At 43.4% G+C, this 23,711-nt stretch overlaps 1 protein-coding gene and 1 long non-coding RNA gene across 6 annotated transcripts in view; one reads left to right on the forward strand and one right to left on the reverse strand.

Moving 5' to 3' along the window:
* The window catches only part of LOC309523943 (vascular endothelial growth factor receptor kdr-like), a 203,460-nt gene that overhangs the window by 2,566 nt on the left and 177,183 nt on the right, over nt 1–23,711 (forward strand). The window lies entirely within an intron of this gene.
* Nucleotides 3,842–8,021, reverse strand: LOC309523987. Of its 3 annotated transcripts, none has more exons than XR_014215712.1 (4): nt 6,720–8,013; nt 5,258–5,374; nt 4,725–4,885; nt 3,842–3,959 (listed from the first exon to the last, which is right to left on the reverse strand). It is a non-coding gene; the product is annotated as an uncharacterized lncRNA (long non-coding RNA). The 3 variants fall into 3 exon arrangements; XR_014215713.1 differs by having other exon boundaries at nt 4,725–4,847; nt 6,720–8,012; XR_014215714.1 differs by lacking the exons at nt 3,842–3,959; nt 4,725–4,885 and having other exon boundaries at nt 5,026–5,374; nt 6,720–8,021.

The raw sequence follows: 23,711 nt of genomic DNA on the forward strand, positions 1-23,711 counted from the left end.
TCTTGATTGGCAGCACCTGTAGTTAATACCCCCTTTTAACTAGAGGTGCTGGCCTGGGACTTCTGCATGGAAAGAAAGTGCTCTGCAATGAGGCTAGAGTCCCTGCATATGGAGGTGGGTAGGTTATATGCCAGGGAGAGGGGAGGAAAAGAAAGCGCAGTGCTTAGATGCACGTGTGTCAGAAGCAAGATGTATACAAAGATATGGGGACAGAGTTAACTTCCGGAGTCTCCAATGACAGGGTTGAAACTTGAAGAATTTTGATACACACCTGTGCTTTGAAAGGGACCCCCACAGTCTCCCCAGAATGTGAATATGGGACAGTAACCCACAGGGGCCAGAACATCAGTGTTCATTGGGGACAGTTTGAGCATTAACCATTTGCAGTAAAAGGTGCAGTGCCTGAAGTAGATCCAGGTGATATTATAATGCTTTCTGAGGTGGCTTAGTCATGATGCAGTCATGTGGTGGAGAAGATGTACACACGAACATATGCATTGCCCTTTGATTTTGCAGCCAGCCATCATACATTGTGTTTATGTGTATATAAACCCCTCTCATACTGGTCCATGCTTTGTGGCTCTTATGCAGCATCCCAAGTGCACATGTTATGGCAACCATCTCTGCATTTGGTTTGTAATGAGAGTAATTCCCTCTTTGGGTGCTATACTGTGGCACAGAAACAGCTCTGAAAATCACTCATATATCCACTTTCCAATAGAACATCTAAAGCAGTGGTTCCCAAAGTGGGAGGTGGCATTACCTAGGGGGTCACTAAGAGGCAAGGGGTGGCAGGGGGACACTGGGAGTGGGTCCTTCTAAAGTGTGATGATCTCTTATTTATAACTGACCAGGCTAGAGCTTGGAGCAAAACACCTTCCTCGCTTCAAATTTAAAGTTTTACTGCTCTTACTGCTTTCAAAGCTTTTTCCTTTGGTCATGTTTTCTTGCATTTGTCTCAAGTCACAAGATAGCCTCTTATTGGGTATAGCTATTGATTTTATTATAAATTAGTTCGGTAAGTAGTTATCTATAAATACTTTAAGCTATAAATTTGCTTCACATTTCTGTTTTCATTTGTAATAACGCACAAAAATATATTTCTTGAAATATCTGGCATCACTGGATCAAGTTCACCAGTTTTCTGGAATTAATTAAACTAAATAGTTTTAACTGGATTTGCAGTAAAGGTGTAATTAAATGTTACTGTTTTGAATATTGTGTTTTTATCTTCTTTGGTGGGTCATGCAAACTGCAATTCTGAATAATGCTTTTCGTAGGGTAAAGTAGGGGGCACTGGGGGTGAGTTTATGAAACCAAGGGGGTGGTGAAATGAAGTACAAAGTTAGTCAATGGCCCATAGGCAGGATTTCACTTGTGCTGGGGGGCTTGGGGGGCACTTTATGTCAGCCCGGGCATCCATATTTAATGCCAGAATGGAATCTGGAATATATGAAGTAAAAATGCATTCCCTAAGCTGGTGCAGAATGCATCAAATTAGGCATGGTGTGTGCCTAAAGGCTTCTAAATAGTCAAGTGTTTGTTCCCAAACAGACTTGCACCCCAAATGACTTTTCTCAAAATTAAGTACTCTTTCCAAAGCCAGATCTTGCCAGCATCAAAATTTCAGTTTGACTTCTGAGGTGTCTGACACGGCATCTGTCTGGATGCATCCTTTATCTAGAATAATTTTCCTGCAAGTTATTCCAGCATTTGGTATTTTCAATTAAGGGGACAGATCCCCAATGCTATTTTTACTTTGGGTTAAAAAAACCTGTCCCCTGCTTCAGTACTCCCAACTTTGAACGCTGATTATATTCTTCACAAAGCAAGGACCCCTTAGCTATTTCTGGAGGGGTAGTTCTGTTAGTCGAATAAGAAGAATTCTTTGCAAGAGGTCAATATGAAATGAACTTACGAGAAGCTGGGGTGCTAAAAAGATATTGGCACATGGGCACACACTTGTACATGTTTTTACCAGCAATGCTTAGGCATGGAATAGGGAATGTAAGGGGTTCTATCACATATTGGGTTTAGAGCATCTTTTGGTTAATGTAGTTTCTGACAAGCAGGTATCCATGCTGATAGCAGGAGAAAGACTGAAAGGCAACTTGAGCTTCATGTTCACTCTAGGATGTGTTTATAGTGAGGCTGAGAGAAGGAGAGAATAGTTCTTTCAGAATTAGTGGCTCCAAAGTAGAAGGAGGGTAGATTGACAGAGGGCTGCTCTTGTGTAGAAGCCTTCATTGGGTATGCACTGCTGTCTAGTCGTACAGATGTGTTCATTACCTATCATAGCACAGAGCTAGGGAGTGACTGTTCCTGCTTAAGTTCTGACAGTTTCATCAAATGGTAATGATAATGGTTGCTGCACTTGTCTGAAGAGAGGGCACTGGTTGGGGGAAATCATTCAGCCTAAAGTTGAACGGTTACAGAGTTCAGTTTGGTTTCCTTTATAGACACAAGTATTTCAAAAATGCTGTTGACTTAATTGGCCAGGATTTTCCTAGATATGTTTCCAATTACAATGCTTTTTCTCTTCGCTTTGAAGCAAAGCAGAACTGGAGATGTGCACATTAATACCGGGGGCTGGCACTAGATGGCGGTTCCTGCTAGAAACATTTTCGTAGTTGCTACAGATGCTAGGTGGAAATTCAGGAAGATGCCTCCTATTGCTGCACTACTGCATTTGCACATAATGCCAAACCATCATTTAGTGCTTGTGTGCATAAGCCTCAGGCTTATGTCCTCCATCACTTTCTTCTCGGCATGGCTGCATGGAAGGTCTTGTAAGCTTTTGCTTCCAGGTTCATCTAGCTGCATTTTGAGGTTAAGTCCAAGACTGGACAACCTGTGGTTAATTTTAACAATGGTTTGTCTGAGCAAGCCACCTTTGAACTGTGGTGTATTCCAGTAAACCATAAATATTAACCTCATTTTCCTGTTTGGACATCATGCAAAAGTGTTGTTAGTAGAAAACTGAGGGAAATGCTCCTCTTCATAGCTGCACCAGAGAATCAGAGCTTGAGACTTGTGCATATAACACTAACCCACAACTTGATATTATCTGCAAGTCAGGCCAGCTGTCCATCTAGCCCAGTACTGTCTATTCTGATTGACAGCAGTCTTCCATGCTAGGTCACCACCTACATGACTTTTTTATTAAAGGGGGGGGGGCAGAAGAAAGCTGGCAATGTCAGTTATCAGATCTGAGACCTTCTGTAAGCAAACACCCACTACCTGCATTCAGTTAGTATTCAGTAGGATGGAGTAAAGACAGTAGTAGATGGGCATTACCTTTTGCAATTACTGTTCTCCCTCCAGTAAATTTGCATTGATGATCAGCCCTTCCCCTGTCCACAAAAGAGTCCCAACTTTTCATTAACTCCCCACTTGCCTGTGGACACCTATTAACACAACCATTATTTTCATCTTGCCCTGGAGAACCCCTTGGAATCTTAGTGTGTGAACAGGATTTTAAAAAAGAAATCTGGATGCAGTTGCTCAGTCACCAGGTACCCATTATAGGGTGACCCATTATAAGGATACAGGAGAGGACAGGTGTGCCTTTTAACACCAGAATGTCAGCAGGTGCTGCTTGTGAAAGGAAAGTGAGAATTTGTCAACCATTCCTTCTGCAGGATAGCAATTAAAGACCCTCCTTTGCAGCCAATCTTCCTTGCACACCAAAACCTACATTTTGAGCCTTGTGAGGTATCTCAATACATAATTGGATTCTGCAGTTAGGAAGAATCAGAAGTCAGGTATGCACTCTCTGCTCTGTTTCTTGGTCAGGGAGGCATACCCAGGGTTGCCAATTGTTCTAAAACTCAAGCCTGGCCTGTTTCCATGCCTTTATTAGCAACCTGATCTTCCAAAATCAGTGTGTCATGCAGTTGTCAGCCAACTGAGTTGTTGTTAAATGTACAGGAGCTAGGGCTGGTAAAGAAGCTTGCAACCTGGGAAAAAATGGGAACAGAGTTAAGAACATAAAGTGAGCACTGTTGTATTAGGTTCCTGTTCATTTAATCAGGAATTCTCTTCCTACCATCAGTCACCTGTGTGCTTCTGAGACATTTATAAGCAACGTGTGAGAGCAACAGACCCTGCAGTTGCTTCACAGATATGCTGCCTCTGAACATACAGGCACAATCTGTATGATCGCTAACACCCATTGTTCACTTTAACTGACATGAAGTTGCCTAACTCTATTTTTAAAATAGCAGGAAGAGCCAGGGGCAATTGGTAAATACCAGAAAATACTATGTAGCAATAACTTGAAAAGACTAGCATGAGGGAGATGCAGATCTCCCCAGTGAGTTTGCACAGCCAGAGTCCAGATGGATCCCTACTACTAAAAGAAGTCACTGCAAAGTTGGTTTTGTACTGTAGTACCATTATTATTGCAGACACTGGGGTTATTCCCCCATGTAAGGACCCCTCCTGCACACCCACATATAGACAGGTCAGTGTCACCAGAAACTTGCAATCTACATTTTGACAGCTGGACAAAGAACAGAAAAGAAAGGTCAAGCAAAGCAACAGACAAGAAACCTGTACTAAGTCATGCTTTGAAATGAAATTTGCATCATTCGCTGTCTGTGGAGACTAGCAACAAGGGATCCTTTAGACAGGGCCAGCCTATCCATGAGGCAAGGTGAGGTAACCACCTCAGGTGGCAGAATCCACAAGGGAGTGGATCCCAGTGTAAATCTATATTTCACCTTTATTTCTGGTGTCAATCTTCACTTCCCACTTCTTTCCTGCCAGGGAGGGGAGCACCATTCTGTGGTTCACGTCAGGTGCCAAAATGTCTTGAGCTGGCCCTGCCTTTAGGAATTCAATTTCTGTGGATTCCAAAACAAACTGACCTAATTTGCAACTCCTGGACAATAAACAGTTTGGAATGTAATTATTCTTCAGAGTTTTCACCTCTCCAGATTTTGCAATACGGTTGTCAGCTCAAAATACGTGCCCAAAATGCATTACAAATATGTATTTTCAAAAAGAGAACATTGAGATAAATACTATTGATGTATTTTATTTAAATACTTGTTAGATACATATGTAAACATGACTGTTCGTGTGGAGTTTAAGTAAATAGATAAAAAAGCAGTAAAGGGATGAAATGGATTTATGACTGAACATATGTGAAGTTGACACTGTCCAAAAATAGATTGATCTGCCCATCCTTACTTGCTAACTCTGGCAAGATACCATCTTTATAGGCTTCTCTTTACCACTTGTGCATCCTCACCCTTGATTTCCTCCTTCCAGTAAACAAGCACTTAGATTTCCAGAAGTCAACTCCAATTATCCAGCAGCCTACAGGTGGTCAGATGAAGCAACAGGAGACCTTTGGAGGTGTGAGTCCCTGCCAAAGAGATCAAGCCCACTTCAAAACGCATCAGCCCCTTGTTAAAAGAGTGTGAAAATCAAGAAAGCTCTCTGTGTTTGTGTGTGTACTGTATGTGGAATCTCATTGTAGTTTTGTATACAGTGGTACCTCGGGTTACATATGCTTCAGGTTACAGACACTTCAGGTTACAGACTCCGCTAACCCAGAAATAGTACCTTGGATTAAGAACTTTGCTTCAGGATGAGAACAGAAATCGTGCTCCGGCAGCAGGAGGCCCCATTAGCTAAAGTGGTGCTTCAGGTTAAGAACGGACCTCCAGAACGAATTAAGTTCTTAACCCGAGGTATCACTGTACTTGAAAGGCATTCACACACACACACACACACACAGAGAGAGAGAGACTACCCCAGGCAAGGACTTGGCAGCGGAGTCATATACAGTCTTTTTTAAATTCCCATAACACTTCTACCTGATTATGTCACACTTTCCTGTCCCTTTAAGATTACAGTCACAATATAGGAACATTGAGATCCTGGCTTTCCTCTAAATCGGTGGTTCCCAAGTGGTGGTCTGCAGACCCTAGGGGGTCTGTGTGAGACACCCGCAACACCATTAACATAACAAAAACTATCACAGAGATATCAAAATTTCCACAAGTAGGGGGTCCATGGCTTTGTTTTTGAAAAAACAGGGCATCTGCAGTACTTGGCTAATTGGGAACCACTGCTCTAAGGAGCTAGAGGTGGATTTGCATAGTTTCGTTTCCCTCTCCAGTTTATCCCTACAACAACCCTGTTTGGTAGGGTACGCTGAGAGACTGCTGACTAGCCCAAGGTCAACCCAGTGAGTTTCATGGCTGAGTGGGGATTTCAACCCTGGTCTCCAACGACTTAATCCAACACTCTAGCCACTATACTCCACTCGCTGTCTTCCCACTGGGAGCCACCACCACCCTGCAAACTTTCTGCCATGTTACTAGTGCTCATAAAATTGTTCCTGAATTTTAGGGTATAAAAATGTGTCAGGCTCTGCGCAACTATGTGGCAGGAGCCAATACATGTTTACTTGGAAGTAAGTTCCACTGAGCTCAACGTATATTTCCCAAGTCAGTGTCTGAAGGTTTGAAATTCTGTCTGCTCAAATCTGAATGGAAGTAGGTAGAGGAAATAGCCTGTTTGAGCACTGTTGAGGTGAATAAGAGCATAGGAAGGTGACATACTGTACTGAACCGGGCCACTGGTTGGTCTACACCAACTGGCAGCTGCTCTCCAGGGTTTCAGGTGCGAGTCTCTCCTAGCCCTACCTGGAGATGCTAGGGATTGAATCCGAGAGGCACAAGCTCTACAACTGAGCTGCCTACCTCGTGGAGAACATGCTGCCATATCCCCCTGGACATCTCAGGTTTGCCTTGGAATCATTCTTATGCTGCATGCTTGCTATTTAAAACAACACAAGTCTATCTCTTCTCATTCATCAGATGTTGAAGCACGTGCCAAGATTTGCAGAGAAACCTGGCTTCAGACAGGGTGTAATTTCCCTTCAAAATACTCGAAACCTGATCTTGTTCCTTATTCTCCATGGCCGGGTGGGGCTGTGAAAGCAGACCGTCACTGCCCTCACCCCCAGCCAGTGATTTCAATATTGTGTTCCAATTGGAAAAAAAGCAGTAATGAATGGCTGTAGAAGCCAATGAGACTTGTAATGCAACTAGGAAAGGGGGACCAGGAGTCACAGAAAGAAAATAGATATTGCCAGTTCTGTCTTATACACCTCAGAGATGGGGAACCTTTTGTGGGATGTTAGCATCAAGGCATATGTAAAAGGTCAGTTGCAAGAGTGTAGAACTCTATGATGTCATTGACTCTGTGGCAGTTATTTTCAGTTGGTACAGTTATGGCAATTAGTAGAACAGTCTTAACAGTTAGAGCAGCAGGCATATTGTGTTGTGCTGCTGTCTGCTTCAGAGTAAAAAAAAAAGTTTCAATGATCTTTGAGACAAAATCGGTCTGAAAATGTTTAAAAATAATAATTGTACATAGCACTTTGTCCGAGAAGGGGAATTAAAACTCTAGTTCCCATTTGCAGAGTATGCAGAAGACAGCCCTGTGTCATTATACCCTTTAATTAGTTCTCTTTTCACTCTCTTTTAATGTTTAAATAACAAATAACTTTTACTTAGTGTACTTGCAGTTATAGATTAAAATATACAATGCAGATAGGTGATACAGTCATACCTCGGGTTGAAGTTGCTTCAGGCTGAGTGCTTTTGGGTTGCGCTACTCAAAATTGCTAAAGCATCTTACATAGATTTGTATCTAAGACTGACTAACATTTACAGACTTACGGATACTCTGAAGCAGACAGCAGCACACCCACCTTTTCTCAGGGGCCACATTGCCTTGTGGACAGCCTTCCAGGGCCACATGTCAGCAGTGGGTTAAGCCACAGGAAAAAGTGGGTTGGGCAAAAAGATGCAACTGACCTGTGTACAGTAGGTTACATTCCAGCCATGCAAAGGTAAGTGGGTTTTTTTCTACACACACATCTGTTCATCTACAGAGGCAAGCAAAATGCATCACTACAGTCCAAGGACACAATTCCAGACTGGCAAAAACGCTTGAGGAGGGCACAGAGCACTGGAGGGAGGGAGTGCTTTCTAGGGAGGGTGACCCTTGAGCTTGAGAGTCTTTATCCCTCACTATACCTGTTTACTCAGATGTAAGTCCCACTGAGCTCAGTGGAGATTGTTTCCAAGTAAAGGTGCCAACAAATTCATAGTTGAAATTACTACACACACACACACACACACACACACTTCCATTTTTCCTTCTGGAGAATGAATTGTAATTTGAAGGGGGGCGTGGCAACATGGACACAACAAAACCATGCTTTCAGTCTCTTAACAGTTCCTGAAATAAGAGATCAGGGTTGTTGTAGTTTTACCCCAATTTTGCAGCCTGCATGAAATGACTGACATGAAGTTAAGCTGCCCTTTTGCCAACATCCCTTCACCCCTTGAGAAGTAACTGGGCAGGAAGCCCAGCTCCATACCCAAAGCACTCTGGCCAAGTTGGCACCCTGGCATAAGAATGATGGTAGGCTAAACGCTCCTCAGTTCACTAGCTGATGAGATATTTTATCCACTACTTGTTTATTTATCTGCCAGGAAAGACAGAGAAAGCAGCAATACCTGCCAAAATCAACCAGCCCAGATTGTTATCTGGCAATGCCACTTCACATAAGCACATTTTTACCAAGGGAGCGTTTGCTGTGGCAGGAGAAAGCCCCAGCCAGCAAGGAGCAAGGCAATATAGGAGTTGACCATATGTAACTGTTATCGTGCAGCAGATGGGATGCTAATGACTCATCCCAGGCCCATTTCTGTTACAAAGAAGAGGGGAAGAGGGGAAAGTGGGAGAGTCAAGTGAGGCAAAACATTAATACATGATACAATGAGAATATAACGATCAGGCCAAGGAATTATCTAGTTAAGTGACAGAGCCCTCCGATTACTATTATGCACTTTAGTCCCTCACTTTAGAACATTGACTAAGGCAATGTTCACAACATGCATTTAAAGCTCTATGATACCACTTTAAACAGTCATGGCTTCTCCCAGAGAATTCTGGGAGCTTTGGTTCATTGAATGGTGATGATAGTTGTCTCATAGTGGTTTAACAGTCAATCCCTCTTCCCAGAGAACTCTGGGAAACTCTGGGTTCTTGAGGGGAATAGTGGTCTCCTCCAAATTTTGTAGTGCAGTTCCCCTGCCAAATAATGTGTACAAAAAGAAAAGGTTTTAGAGGAAATGTTGTTGCAGACATGTGTACATTAGACTGAATTGCATACAAAAAATGTGTGTATTAGGGAAAATAGTTGCACTGAAATGCTGATAAATTTTCATGGAGATTTTTCTTTAAAAACAACAACAACAACAACATCTCCCTCAAACTGATTTGGAAATGTGGAGAACTGAACTTAAGACTGGAAAAATAAAAAACGGAGAGGTGCTTAAGTTAGCAGGTCTGCCCATCCCTATAACATGAGCAAAGTGGCCAAACAGAGATTGAGGTAAATAAATTATTGTCCACTCTGTGAATAGGAGAGTTGTTTGAGCTGCTCTTTGCTCACTTGAAATGAGGTACCTAAGGTGCATAATGAAGGGGCAGTCAAGGGCTTTGTATGGGGCCAGACTGGACCAGTAGGCACCCCAATGCTGCTTCTTCCTTCTCCATTTATTTAGTCATTCAAATAGAGGGATGCCCCAGTCCTGTTGCCCATTGAGAGCAGCAGAATTTATTGTGCTGGGGTCCAATCGGTTAAGTTGGCATGTTCCGTTTCTGCAGATGGGAAGGCAGCCGTTCTTCATTTGCCACTGAAGTGAGCTAGAACTGGGTGGGGTTTTTGTTGTTGTTGTTGTTGTTGTTAGTTCCTCTCATGCCCCCATAACAGAAAGGGAATTTGCACAGTGCAGATGCAAAGAGATTTTGTTTTGGTTCTGACATGGGAAAGCTTTTAGCACCACAAAGGAGTTTTTGAAAGGACTGGTCAAGAGGGAAAGAAAACAGGATTGTTTAAGCACTTAGTTGATGATGGCATGGCCCTTGCTATGCTTCCTTTTATGGTGTATGGGGAATCATGAAAGCCTATGGGCCCGAAAGATTTTGCAAAATCCTGGTCTTGGCTGCGATATGTAAAGGAAATGTATGGTCTCTCGTTCTATTTTCAGGACTCGTGGCTTTTGTCTTCTGTGTTTCCACATAGGCTTCCTTAGATCTTCCTGTGTTTTTTCTCAAGTGTGGGAAAGAGATTGCCAAGGAAGTGGACAGAGGAGCTTGCAGAATCACTGGGATTGTTCTGAGGTTTGAGGGTCAAGGAAAGCTGACCCACCATTACCTGTTCAGTTTGTTTGTTTAGTTTCAAAAGCCTGATCTACAGATAGCACATCCAACCACAACGAACAATTAAAATTATGATTGTTCCTTGGTGAAAAACTTGGAACCTAAGGTTTTCCCCCTCAGCCAGAATGTGTGGCTTGCTTTTGCTGCCATAAATTCTCATTGTTAGGTATCATGCTCTGCCTTCTATTGGCTTCAGACACAAGGGGCAACCTTCACATTATTATCCAAACCGATAAAAATCTCTGCATTTTTATAGCACTTTGGAATGATTGAAGCACTTTCAGATTAGTGGCTCAGTCAGATCCATCTGAAGCCCAGATAGTGAACCGCATTAACCTGATATGGGGTTGATTTGGGCTTTGAACAGATTGTGTTGTGATAGCCTTGCATCATTTGGACCCACCTGGAGTGATCCAGGGCTGTCTAAAGGCAGGGTGGCCAGGGAAGAAGAGACATGCAGGCATTATTACTAGAGTGTATGGTCCCTTTTATACTGCTGCGGCTTCCTTTCAAGCAAGCGTGCATAGGGGCTGGCTTGACAGCAGCAAACACATGCAACCCCCCCCTTTCCACAAAACCAAGTTCCATTGAGTCCAGTGGGGTTTACTCTCCAGTACATTGTTTCTCAAGTGGTAATGGCAGAAAAACATGCACAATGTGTGATTTCCACTGAGCTGCGGCCACAGGGATTAAATGCAATTGTCCTTGAAATCCCTTCTCTGCCTGAGAGCTTGGAGAGTTGCTGCCAGTCAATGTAGACAGTCCTGAGCTAAAAGTTAGGGCTGTCATATGTCCAGGATTTCAAATCCAGAAATGATGTCCAAGGGGGATTTCAGAAATGTGGTGCTTTGTCCTGGATCTTAGGTAAGTCAATCAAAAAATTACAATTTTTTTATGTGTTTTTGCAAAGAAAAAGCTCAACAACTTTTGGAATCTTCCCCCAAAAAGCTCATAAACTTTTGGGGTATCCTGCTTTTTTACTTTTTGAAATATGGCAACCCTAAGCTAAGTTGACTCTGTGCAAGGCAACTTCCTTTGAGGACACTTTGCCAAGTCCCTTTGTCCAGCGTCAGCCATCCTGACTCACCTACCATTCCCTCTCAAGAAGTCATGTTTGAAACACATTGTAATGTGAGAGGAACCGACCATCACATGTGGTGGGACTGTGTCCAAGTAAATAAGTTCTGAGGTCAGATAGTGCTGGAAATTGGATTATTTACTGGGCAAAAAGTTTTCTTGGATCCTAAGTTATATTTGATTTCTCTGTTTGTAGAAGGTAGCTCTGAAATTCACAGTAAGACTCTGATTACCCACCTGACGGCTACAGCCTATTTGATTATAGCTCAAGGATAGAAGAATGCACTGCATTCTGTGTTAAAATGGTTTAAACCGTTCATGGCCATATCTGAGAAATGTGAGTCACCAGCTAAGGGTTGTCTGGGGAGACACTGCTCCACTGGACTATAGTGCTGTCAGAGAAATTATTGAAATTATTGGAGTTCTAGAATGAAAATTGAAATGTGCATGAGAAGGGTTGAACAAGTGAAGGTTGTGTCTGCAAGAGAGGCATGAAAGAAAGACAAAGTGGCACATAAACAAGAGAAACTGTTGAAGGACAAAGGAGATAAGGGTGAAGGCCATTGTTATGCCATATGACTTAGCCAGACAGAATAGCTGTTGTTTAGGAATGCTTAAGGTAGAGAGATTTCTGTGTCTTTTACCTGGTGCAGTATTTTCTTCTCTGCCTTAAAGGTAAAGGTAAAGGGACCCCTGACCATGAAGTCCAGTCGTGGCCGACTCTGGGGTTGCGGCACTCATCTTGCTTTATTGGCCGAGGGAGCTGGCGTACAGCTTCCTGGTCATGTGGCCAGCATGACTAAGCTGCTTCTGGTGAACCAGAGCAGTGCACGGAGCGCCGGAGCGGTACCTAATTATCTACTTGCACTTTGACGTGCTTTCGAACTGCTAGGTTGGCAGGAGCAGGGACCGAGCAACGGGAGTTCACCCCATCGCGGGGATTCGAACCGCCGACCTGATCGGCAAGTCCTAGGCTCTGTGGTTTAACCCACAGCGCCACCCGCATCCCTTCTCTGCCTTGGGGGGGGGGTTAAATGTCATCTATTGCAATGTTTTTAATAAAGACATCCTGTTTGGCCAACAAATTGGTGTCTGGATTATTTTGACCATCCAGGCTGAACCCACAGGTATTGTGGGTTGGGAAGGGAGCCCCCTTCCAATATTTCCACAATATAGCCACCTGGTGGTTTTTTGTGACTTATTTATCAAATTAGACTCAACACTGGCAAGTCCAGTCCAAATACAATTTTGTTTGGAAATGGATGAAACCTTAATCTGATGCTCCATTTGGTTTTTTCTGTTTTGTATCCTGCTGCGTACCTTTGTATCTCTTTTTATTCTCAATTTAAAAAAACCTGAAAAAAGTAAATAAATGACAAAGGAAAACTCCCATTCTGTCTCACAGAACCTTTCCTCCTATTTTCTCCACCATGAGGAGAAGTATTATTATTATTATTATTATTATTATTATTATTATTATTATTATCATCATTATTTATACCCTGCCCATCTGGCTGGGTTTTTCCAGCCACTCTGGGTAGCTTACAGCACATAAAAAATTGTAAAACATCAGGCATTAAACATTTCCCGGTACAGAGCAGATGGCAAATACAGAAGCTGTTGAGGAAAAACTACAGGTTTCTCAATATGCATTTCTGTATGCCCTTCAACACTTTATAGAGATAAACATGGCGGGTGTGTGCCTTAGGGCTCATGCATATATGAATGAGGACTAAAGACAAGATGCAGCCACCCTCCTGCCCAGAAAACTAACTTGAAGTGACCCTGAAGAGAAAATTGAATTCTGAAGACTGATGACTGTGGCAGCTAAGGCCGAGCATCCAGTATGGAGTGGGTTAATGCAGCCCCAGATCATCTCGGATTGGGTCGGGTTCACTCAGAGCAACCTGGAGCTGTGAAAATTTGGGGGAGGATATTAAACATGCAGCCAGGTGGCAAGGAGAAGGGAGAATTAGACTGTGCAGGTGAGAAATCTCTCCCCTCCCCCTTGGCACTTGACCCTAAGGCTGTGCAAAACCCCTGGCTCCATTCAGAGCCTGGATCCTCTTGGATTGGGTTGGGCCTGAAGCGATCCAGCCTGAATCAGGACCTGAATCTTCACAGCCCAAGTAACTAGTCATACCTAAGAAAATGGGCAGCAGAGAACAAGTCTTTGTCCTCGATTATGCCAAAGTTCTTCAAGATTTTGAAGAGTACTTCTTTCAGCTAACTAACCTGCATTCCTTCTTTGCAGACCTTGTTTTGAATATACCTAACTATCTTAACTGCAATCCTCTAAACCTGCTCCAGTTTATATCTTTCTTAAAGTGTGGTGCCCAGAACTGGACATAGCCTGTCTGCTGGGGCAGAGGCACCCTCTTGACATCCCTGGCATTACTGCAGCATAACTAGATGGGACAGTGGTGGGTAGCTGAGAGGCAATGGGGTTGGGTGGGTGCACCAGCAGAGCCTATCTCATTCATTCATTTTATTTGTATGTTGTCTTTTCACACATAAAAGCCATGCTCAAAGCATCTTACAACAAAGAAACAGGGATGCATTTCAAACAAACATTGCAAAAACTATTTCATAATAACATAGTAAAACAAAAATATAATAGCATAACAAAAAATACATTTCAATACTATAGATATAAAAAGATCTCTTAAGCAATTTGCAGCATCCAATAGCAAAAATAGCAAGGGATCATTACGGTTTCACCACCACTCCTTGATGTTTCTCACAGTCCGTCATCTGCAGCAGATGCTTATAAGGTTTCAAAGGGCAAGGAGTGGGGTAGCTGGAACCATCACTCCCATGTCGTATGATGTTGCTCATCTGGAACAGCCCCAACCTCACCATCATCCTTCCCTGCCTCATCCCTATCCCATTAAGTTGTACTGGTGCCAGTGCTGGTAGGATGTCTCCAGCCCAACACATGGGTTGCTGTTGGACCCAATACTCTCATCTGGAGTGCCTTCATCAGTTTAGGAATGACCTAGCCAAAGATAAGCAGTGTGAATTGGATCAGGACAAGTTTCCCAGATGCAAGCACAGTGGTTATTATCTAAAGAGAGCAACACATTGTTCTAGTGCTGCACATGGCTGCTGTGTTTGCTGGGGAGGAGCATGGAGAGAAGAAGAGAAGCCTTGGATAACTTTCCCTGAATCACACCCTCTTATCTCTCACTCTCAGATATTTGAAAAGCTGGGAACTTTTAAATGGCTTTTTCTGGACATGACACTGGTAGGGAGAATGGGAGGGGAGATTTGGCTAGTTGAGAAAATGTTTCTGCTATTGCAATTAGAAGGCATCCAGGCAAACATAAACAATGATGTCACCCCAATATGCATTTCAAACATAATTCTGAGCTGGTTCAAGAAAAGAATCCAAGAGAATCATCTAACCTTTTAGCCCTTGGAATAGTTTTCATTTCTGAGAAGATGTGGCTATTTTGGGTATGGTACTTTTGTAAACAGAGACACATTTTTGTCTGTTGCATTCGGACCCCTCCCTTTTTTCAAGTTGCTCCAAGTGTGGGGAGACTCACAGCAGAACCCACATCTGCTTAGCTTCTGAGATGTAGCTACATCGGACACACGGACACACACACACACACACACACACACACACAGCCCATAGTGTAATAACAGAGCCTATCTGCATGTTAAACAGAATAAAGTCGTAGCATCCTGGGTGGTAGAATTCTGGACTGTACCATGGCAGACTGGGGCTTATTCAAAATGGATAGAGCTCTGTCCACTTTGAGCCAGGGATACCTCTTTCTGTTGCAGTTTACTTGGATGTGGCTGGGGCAGGAAGTCAGCAAGGATGTGGCTTGGATGTGGCTGGGGCTGGAAGGCAGTAAGGTCAGGGCTGCAAAGATGTGCTGGCAGGAGTGCCAGATTAGGCCTGCTGGTGTTCACACAATACAGCCTTGAATTTACTTATGCTCTATTCCATCTCCAACCAAGTGATGGGTGGACATCTCTACAGCCCTGCTGCTGCCTCATCTCTGCATCTAATTGAGAAAAGGCTAAGTTAAAACTGAATAATTTTGAGGACATGTGCTGGGTACTCCAAAATTATCAAATCCAGTTTCAGATTAGCTGTTTTTGGGACTAGCTAGACCTTGAGGCAGTGTTGCCATTGGGGTAGGACTTTGGGGGGCATAGAAACAGGGTTCCACTCTGCAGAATGAGGAGGGTCTCTCTGAGGAAAAAAAAAGCACCTGGATATGGGTCTATAAAAAGCTTGGTATATTTATTTTATCCAACTTGGTGTTATTTTATACTGGATTGTGCTCATTAGCACACTGGCTAAAAGGAGTGACAGCAAATTTGGCAGCAAATGTGGGCTGGGGAAAGCAGCTCACCATTGGAGGACTGTAGCTCAGTGGCAGAGCATGCAGAAAGTCCCAGGTTCAATTCCCGGCATCTCCAGGTGGGTCTAAGAGAAATCCTGGAGAGCTGCTGCCAGTCAGTATAGGAAATATTGAACTGGATGGAACAACATCCTGACTTGGGACTCAGCTATACAGCTGCAAATAAAACATTTTAAGTATGTTTTAAGTGCAATACACAATGTTACACTAGATGGCGATGGTGAGCTTTATAGAAAATTCAATATATTTTTAAAAACGCTTTTTAAAAAAGCATTTTCAGAACGATTTTTATATGTGTGTACATTCCACCTTGGTATAAGTAAACTCCCTATGCTCCTGCAAACAACCTGTATATAATTTCCCTTGGGTGGAAATGATTCCATAGAGAATTTATTGATTTTAGTAAACCTACCATAGCTCAGTTGTAAAGCACGGGCTACACATATATAAAGTTTGAGGTTTATTTATTTGGGCAATATATAAAAAAAAACTGCAAGCAGTGCACATAAAGCCTAACAACAAATACCCCCAAAAACTATTAATACAAATTACTAAATGAATATTAAATCCTTTTTCTGACACACTTCCCCACTCAATGTCTCTCAGTCTCCTGACCCTCAAAGTAGGACACCCAGCTACCCTGATTCTCACCCAGGGCTCAAACAAACTCACAGATCACCCCAAGAGGGTTCCTGGAATCCGATAGTGTCACCCTAGTTTCTCTCACCTGGGTCTGTGAGCAGGCACCCAGGCGTAATGGAGCTTTCTCAAGCTGCCCACAGTTATGTCCCATTCAGCACTCCAATCAGCTGCTCTGCACACACCCAGTTCCAGGTGGCAGAAGGCTTGGTCTGGGGAGTTCCCAAGGATGGTAAAAGGACACTCACTGTTCTTTCTCAAGCCTCTGGACACATCTCCTCTTTCCGCTACTTCCTTGACATCTCTACTTAAAGTACGGATGAGGGACCTTTGGGCTGACAGAACTTTCTGGACTACAACTCTCATCATTTCTATTGGCCACAGTTACAGGGGCTGATGGGAGTTGTAGTTCAGTAGTATTCAGAGGGCAGGGCAGCCACCCTGAGCTAGAAAATATGCCGCCTGTCAAAGAAGAAAAAGAAATTAAACAACTAAGGGCTCCATCTCTGCTTGCTCTCCTCACAAACCCCACCTTCTCCTTCACATGACCAGTTCCCACTGCCATTACAGTTAACCCAACCCCTCACCTCTCCCCTTAAAGCTCTCACCTAGCCCATCCTCCCCCTCCTCTCACAGCTCACTCCAATCCCCAACCCCTTGCTGCAGCTGCATTTAATGGGTGGAGTTGTCATTCACAAAGTGGCTTGCTAAAGCGATCTGTGAAGCAGCTCCACCACCCTCAGTTAAATGCTCACCCCCAATGATGCTTTCTCACTCTGATGCCTGGTATTTATTGTGCTGGAGTTGGCATCCTCACCTATTGGTGGCCATGTGTACTGCACAGCATGATGACAGACTTAGATTTTTATGTATATGGGAAGATATAGACCAGTGGTCTGACTCAGTAGAAGGCAGGTTCATACATTCAAAAGCAGCCTTTTTGTTTTCCGTTTTCCAGCATTTATCTTTTCTAAAAAATAGTGGGAACAGAATGAGCCATGAAGCTACAATATTGGTTAATTCATCTGTACCATACCTCCCAAAATTAGGAGGAATCCTTGTCTGGCTAATTATGTTATGCACAGACTGATAAAAGATGACTATGATGATCCTGTCCTTCCTCCTTTGGTAGTTGGGAGTGGATGAGTAGTAGGGTGTATAGGTGGTTACACTTCAGCTCCTTTGTCTCCTGGACTCCAACACTTGCTTTACTACAAAATCGTGACATGAGTTTCTGAAATGCCAGGCATGTGCGCAATCTTCATTATGCCCCATACATCTTCCTCTGTAGGAATGCCCATAGAATTCCCCCACCTTTTCCTGCCATAAATTTTAATTATGCCATCTGTGCAAAACACTGATTAGCTGTGGGTCTGTTAGGTCTCCTTGCATCTATTTTTGAATACAATCCTCCCCCCTGTGTTATTTGCCCACAAACACAATGCAGTGTCCTAATTTCCTAGCAGGGACAATGCATATTGTGCATAGAACAGGGAATGCATGAAGAGGAAAAATAATGGCCTCAGCTGTGGAATTCATCCCCAAAGGCCACTTTGGTTATATTTCGGCAGCCTTCCCAATCAGAATGAAATACTCAGAGCCTGTTCCTGTCTGTCTTAAGTGGAATTCTCACTCAACATCTGCCAGGGTTAAGGAGTTGTGCTTTGATCCCTATGCACTGTCTGTGTCCAGGAACCTTTCTAAGGGGCCACTGCTGGAATTGGAACTATATCTTTCTTGCTGTCACTGAGAAAACTAACAAATCTCTGCAGAGATGTGGTTTCATCTCTTGCAAGCTACATTGGCTCCATCATTCATTTTTCCTCACAGGAAAAGGGAGTTTGGTGCTCTTTACTTGTCAGAATTCATGCAACTACATTCATGTTGTGTTTACCACAGCTGAGGGAGGAAAAGGGTGGGGATCTTCTGAGGCTCTTTTAAAGAGATGATAGGATAGGATGCCTCAGGGAAGATCTCGATTAAGGCCTTTGGATGCATGGCAGCCGTGAGAAAAGTGCTTGAAGAGCTTATGTGTCTTTGGCTCCAGAGCTGCAACAGGTATTTGAAACTATGATTAAATACAACAACTGGGAGTTTTATCTTTGTTTTTCGGCACTCAGATTTGGCATGCAGAACTGCACCTTGAAAATAGGTAAAAGTGGGTGCTTTAGGCTTGTCCTAACATGACATAATTGCACTGAGATTCCCCACCCCTGTGAAAAGCAGCCAGTCAGGTGGTGTTGGGCACATGGGTGAGGGATTTGCCCAACACATATTTTTGTCAGCTATATGTTTCACTGCATGTCACAGGATCAGGGATTAAGATTATGCTTTTGGTGAATGTGGGAAGACCTCAAGGGCTTTCCCTGTCAAGGATATTCCTTTCAAACTCTTTCCTGCATTTTTAGGTTTTGTTTTTAATATAGGCAAGCCACTCTTTTATTTATGGCATTTACTCCATACCTCCCAGGAGTACGTTGTTTCATCCCAGTGTACATTGTTCTCCCCCCCTCCTTCTCCCCATTTTATCTCCACAAGAACCCCACAAGATCAGTTAGGTTGATAGACTGTGGCTAGTCCATGATCAACTCAGTGGATCTGCCTTCCACATGACAACCTTCCTTGCTTTTTTAGATCATCAGTGTGTCCTCCTGCTCCTTGATGTTGTTTCTTCACCTCAGTCTGCAGCACTTCCTTACCATGTGACACAGGGATGAGAAACCTGTGCCTCTCTACCAGATGTCGCTAGATGGCAACTTGCATCAGCCCCTTCCAACATGACTAATGGTCAGGGGCGGTGAGCATTGCTGTCTCATCATACCTGGATGGTCACAGGTTCCCCACCCCTGATGTATTGCATATCCCCCTGCAAGGCTGCAATATTCTGAGTTGGAGAAGATGTTTCTAACAGAAAAGCCGGCTCTTACAAATTAGAGGTAGAGAGCATGATTTGGCATGATCGTCTTCACTGAGACCGAGGCTTGATACAAAACACCCTTTAAAAGTGACTCATGAGCCGAGAATAATCTTCATAACTACCAATCCAGCATGCCAGGAATTTTCACATTTCTCTGCTAATCCCTCCCTCCAATGGACCACATTGATTGGCTGCTTGTTTTATACCCAGGTACTGGGTTTTAGAAGATGTTATGGTTAAAATAGAATCTTGAGAAAAGATGGAGTCTCAAAATACATCTCCTATTTTTCCATGTGGAAAACAGAACAGTTCTTTTAACTTTTCTGGGTAAATAAAGATGGGAAGCCGCTTGCAATCTTGTAAGACTGTACCTCAGGGTGAAATGGAAATGAAAGATCCAGGCACAGGAGAGTTGTGAACTCAAAAACAAGAGAGAAAGGATTATTTTACCATGCTGTGAGTTCTCTCCAGAGTTGGACAATTTTGCTTTCTCTTAGTTTGCATTTAAATCTTTTTCCAAATAACTTTACATTTAAATTTTTTAAAACAAAAATGAAGCTTCTATCTCAGCACGTTTTTGTGCATTTCTCCTACTATATGCACTTTGTACACAATTTTACCTCATGCATTCACCTTTGCAATCAATTGTGCCTATTGTACTACATTTATGTACTTTTTTGGGGCTAATGTAAGCATTTTTGTGTTAGCTTACCCTAATATACTTTGAGCTTTGGATATTGCACTGCAAAATTTGGAGAAGTGTGAATTTCAAGAGTAGCTATTTTTCAGTTTGCTTATAAATTAAGGAAGTCCAGATTAACTTGGTTCCCCTAAAACACAAATGCAAATAAATTCCACCATCCCCTTTGTTCTAACCTCTTCTGGGGGAGCAGCTGTATTCCTGGTCAGGCCATTTGTTAATTAGCTAGCTCTACTGCCTACTCTGACTGGCACCCACCCACTCTTCAGGATCTCAGGTATCATTCCTTTCACCTTCCCCCATATCTTTTTTTAAAAAAACCTGGAGATGTTATTGGGACCTTCTACATGCAAAGCAGCTGCTCTACCCTTGACCTATGGCCCTGTCCCTTATGTGCCCTCTTCTGCCTTGTATTTCTATTCATTCAGTCTATCCATACTATGAATTATCCTGTCACTGTAGTATCAGTAATTTCTTTTCGGTGTCAGTTATTAGAGACTGTAAGGAATATCTATTATGCACAGTAATGTCAGGTTGTTGTTACTGCTTTTAACTACATTATAGGGAAATCTGATTTCTGCATCTAGGCTTGGAAACAGAATATCAATTGGATCAAATGCTCCTGAATAATTTAGATTGCATGAATTTTGGTTTGATTTGTTTTCAGTCAGCATTTCATTAAATAACATCTTTGAAAGTTGTTGGTCATTGTGGGTCTTTACATCCATGGCACATGTACTTCTGAGGCTGTGGCCTGAGCTGATTTTTTCATGTATTTATTTGTTGCTTTTATATCCCTTTATTTCCTCCAAGGAGCTCAAGGTGGCATACATTATTCTCCTCCTCATTTTATCCTCACAGCAACTCTGAGATAGGTTAAGCCGAGAGTGAGTGATGGGCCGAAAATCATCAAGGGAGCTTTCTGGCTGAGTGAGGATTTGAATCCTGGTCTCCCAGGTCCTGGTCTAATACTCTAACCACTACACCACACTGCCTTAAAAGTCCAGTGTCCTTGCAAATGGGAACAGCCCTGTTCCTATGTCATATGAAGCTGCATCAGTCTTTGAGGTGGGGGATAAATTTGTTTGATTTGCGTTTTAAGGCAAACCTGCCTAATTCACGCTTCTGGAACCAATATGCAGACTGAAACACAGCTATCTTTCAAATCCACACTTCTTCAACCTACAGCGGCACCCAAAAATGTCCATTTGCAGGAAATAAAGTAAAAATGTTTATATGAATGAAAACAGAGCTACAGTTCTCAGAGTGGTTTAACAGTAAATCCCTCTTGCCAGGGAACTCTAGGAATTGTAGCTCTGTGAGGGGAATGGGGGTTGTCTCCTAACAACGAGTGTTCATAGTGGCATGGTACTGCTTTAAATGTACAGAGCAGATGGCTGCCCTGGGTGAGATGCACCAACTAGCTTTCTCTTTCTGTTTTTAATTATAATCACTTGGCCTCTGGATTTAGTGAGAAGCTGATGCAAACGAGAGTCTCTCAGTCTATAGAACTCAGGGACTGGACATCTGGTTCTGCCTTCAAGCAGTAAGGCCATAAATAAGTGGGCCAGTGAACTAACTTCAGCTGCCAAGATGTCCCCATGGCCGCCAAGTTCTCAGGCTTTCATAATTTGTGGCAGGGGAATACATGCACCACTGGATCAGTTAGAAACCAGCACCCAAAACTCACACAAACGACGCCTCCGCTATTTTTGCATACAATGCGAGTTAACACCTGCTTCTGGACAGGGCTGCGAGTCAACCACAGGGCGCTGCTGTTATCACTCCACATATCTCAGGCTCTTTGGAGTGCATAGTCACTGTATCTTCAAAAGGAACTGTTACTTGATCCCTTTTTAATTGTGGGTTTGCTCCGCCTCCAAGTTTATTCTCAGGGTTTAGTGCCAGAGCTTGCTCCTTAGCAAATTCCCCAGCACTAAGATCTCCAATAGAAAGTAGTGCTGTGCTGTGCCATGGGATGGGTAAATTGGTTGATTTTTGTTTCTCTCAATTGTTCCTTTTCTCCAATCTTAAGTCCAGTCCTCCATATTTCTATATCAGTTTGTAATGATAGTGATAGTCCTCATTAAAATTCACCAGCATTTTACATATTTTGCAAGCAATTTCCCAAGGATGAAGCAGTTTTACATGCTATTTTTCCCCCTAATATATGCATTTTTAGGCTAACTCTGCTTAAAAACCTTCAAGGATGGAGAGTCCACAACCTCCCAATGCAGACTGTTTCACTGTTGAAGAGCTCTTACTGTCAGAAAGCTCTTCCTGATGTTTACTCGGAATCAGCTTTCTTGTAATTTAAAGCCATTGTTCCCTCTTCCATGTAACAGCCCTTGAGATATTCGAATATGGCTATCATATCTCCTCTCAGTCTCCTCTTTTCTAGGCTAAACATACCCAGCTCCTTCAACCATTCCTCATAAGGCTTTGTATCCAGATCCATGACATTCTGGGATCAAATCAGAAGCCAGGACAGCTTTCATAATTCTGGGACTGTCCCTGGAAGATCGGGACACTCAGAGGGTATGCCAATACCCTAATCAGTGGTTTTCTTTTTTTCTTTCTTTCTTTTCTTTTCCCCCTCCCACTGCCATTTCCCTTTTCCTGAAACACACTCAAGTGCCTGCGCCCAGCACACATCAAGGCTGCAGAGAAGCAAGAGTCCACAGGGTCACCTCGGTGCAAGAGCTTGTTCTGAAACTCGCTCCCGACAGGAGACGGGTGCAGCAGGTCGGCCTTGCCTTTGGGCTCCATCACCTGCTCAGGAGGCAGCCACCTGGGTGAGCGGGTCTTCGAGGTACTGGACCAGAGCTTGAGCCTTGGCTTTCAGCATACCAAATCCCACCATCTCTTTTGCATACATGCACAGGAGCAGATTGGCAACGCGGGTGATGGCAACACGGCCCTCCATACAGTCCATTAGGATGAACTTCAAGTGGTTTTCAATCAGAGTGTCGTGACCAGGGGTGCCACGGGCAACAGTGGCCTCCATCCCTCCCTCCTCTGATGCCCTCTTGTGGCTCTGTCTCCCAAAGGCTTACATAGCTTTTCGTAGCAGCAGAGACTGCTCAGAGGACTCCCAAGGAGAGGGGAGAGGAGAGAAGGCTGAGGTAACACTCCACAAAGAAGGATGCTCTAAAAAGGGTGAGGGACTGCCAGCTCTGCAGGCAAGGGTTGACATAACTGGGCTCCTGAGCCCCACAGGGGTGCCACAGAAATAATGTAGTTGGTCAGGGAAGCCAAGGACCCAAAAAGGTTGAAAAGTCTGACTGGCCAAAAAGGCAGGGAGGGGAGGACCACTGTTGCAGGGGGCAGGGCAGAAGACAGGCACAATATCAAATGAGTGTCTGCTGATGATACTTTGGCAGTTGCAAGCTCCAAGGAGGGAAGGCACCCTACCCACCCCAGTGCCAGGCTGCAAGTAGACCAGGGATATGTAGTTTTGCCAAGGGCCACCACATCTTGCCTTGCATCCTGCCACAGAGACCACAAGGTTGCACTGAACATGCAGCCACCCTTGGCCAGTTTTGTGTGCAAAGAAAAAAGGCTGGGGGTGCCTAAATACTTTGGCTGCTGGAGGAGTTTTATGGGAGTTGCCAATGACGTTTTATTTAAAGGGAATAATCAGATGAACTCCTCTGGTGAAATGTCTAAGCAGCGTTAGTTTCTTACATTTTGCAGAACAATTCAATGGCTGCAGATTGCAGAAGGGTGGTAA

This window comes from Podarcis vaucheri, assembly GCF_965113315.1.
Source record: "Podarcis vaucheri genome assembly, chromosome: Z".
NCBI lineage: Eukaryota > Metazoa > Chordata > Lepidosauria > Squamata > Lacertidae > Podarcis > Podarcis vaucheri.